Source organism: Equus asinus, chromosome X (assembly GCF_041296235.1).
Source record: "Equus asinus isolate D_3611 breed Donkey chromosome X, EquAss-T2T_v2, whole genome shotgun sequence".
Classification (NCBI taxonomy): domain Eukaryota; kingdom Metazoa; phylum Chordata; class Mammalia; order Perissodactyla; family Equidae; genus Equus; species Equus asinus.
This window is the reverse complement of record NC_091820.1, coordinates 4,330,249-4,331,155: the sequence shown is the minus strand read 5'-3', so window position 1 is coordinate 4,331,155 and position 907 is coordinate 4,330,249.

The following is a 907-nucleotide window of genomic DNA, read 5'->3' as shown; positions in this document are numbered from 1 at the left end:
TAATGATGTCTGGCTGAAGCAAAGGATTAGGGGAAGATGGCACTTGTGCCATCTATCTGTCATTCCAGGGCAATGTGAGAGCAGGGAAGGAGTGTTGTGACTGTGTGGCCTCAGATAATGTGTCTGCTGTCTAACAGGACTCACCACCTTTTCCTGTAATCAGGGGACACTGAGCCTACTGATTTTTTTCCCTTCACTATGCTGCCATGATTGATGCAGCAGCTAGGATAGCCTGCACAGGCTAGCAGGGCCTTTGGAAGGTCCAGCTGGAGAGAACAAATATACATTTATAGTCCTTAGAGGTTAGGTAATATAGACTGTCCCCCCAGTTCAATATAGGAATAAACAGTGTGTGTTCTCTAAGACCCTAAAGACTTATGGGGGAGGCCAACACGCACTAATTTAGAACGTCAACAGAAATCCCTGCTCACTGAGGTGTGCCTGGCCTACCTTCCCTTTCACATTTAACTAAATGATATGGTTCCTATCATGCAGATTGATATCTGATGATGTAAACCAATTTAGCAAAAGCATCTACTTGCTTACCTAAGAAATCTGAAGTTTTTATAGTGAAAAGTGCTAAATCAATTTTCAAAGTTGACATAGTATATTTATCACCTTATGCCTAATGGTCTTTCTATGATGAATTGACTTAAATGCTGTGCACTGGAGAATTAGCAGAAATTACCTTTTTAAATAAGGGGAAGGCTGAAATGACAAGCTTGTCTCTGCTGGGGTTCACAAATGCAGTTCTCTCTTAGAATAGGACAGTTTAAGTTGGGAGACCTCTGAAAGCTCAAGGTTCACCACACTGCAAGATATTCCATTCACCAAGGAGTTAAGGATCAGAAAAGTCAGGCCAAGATGGATGAAGTGATGTGTCCAAGGCTTCGCAGAGGGGAGTTTT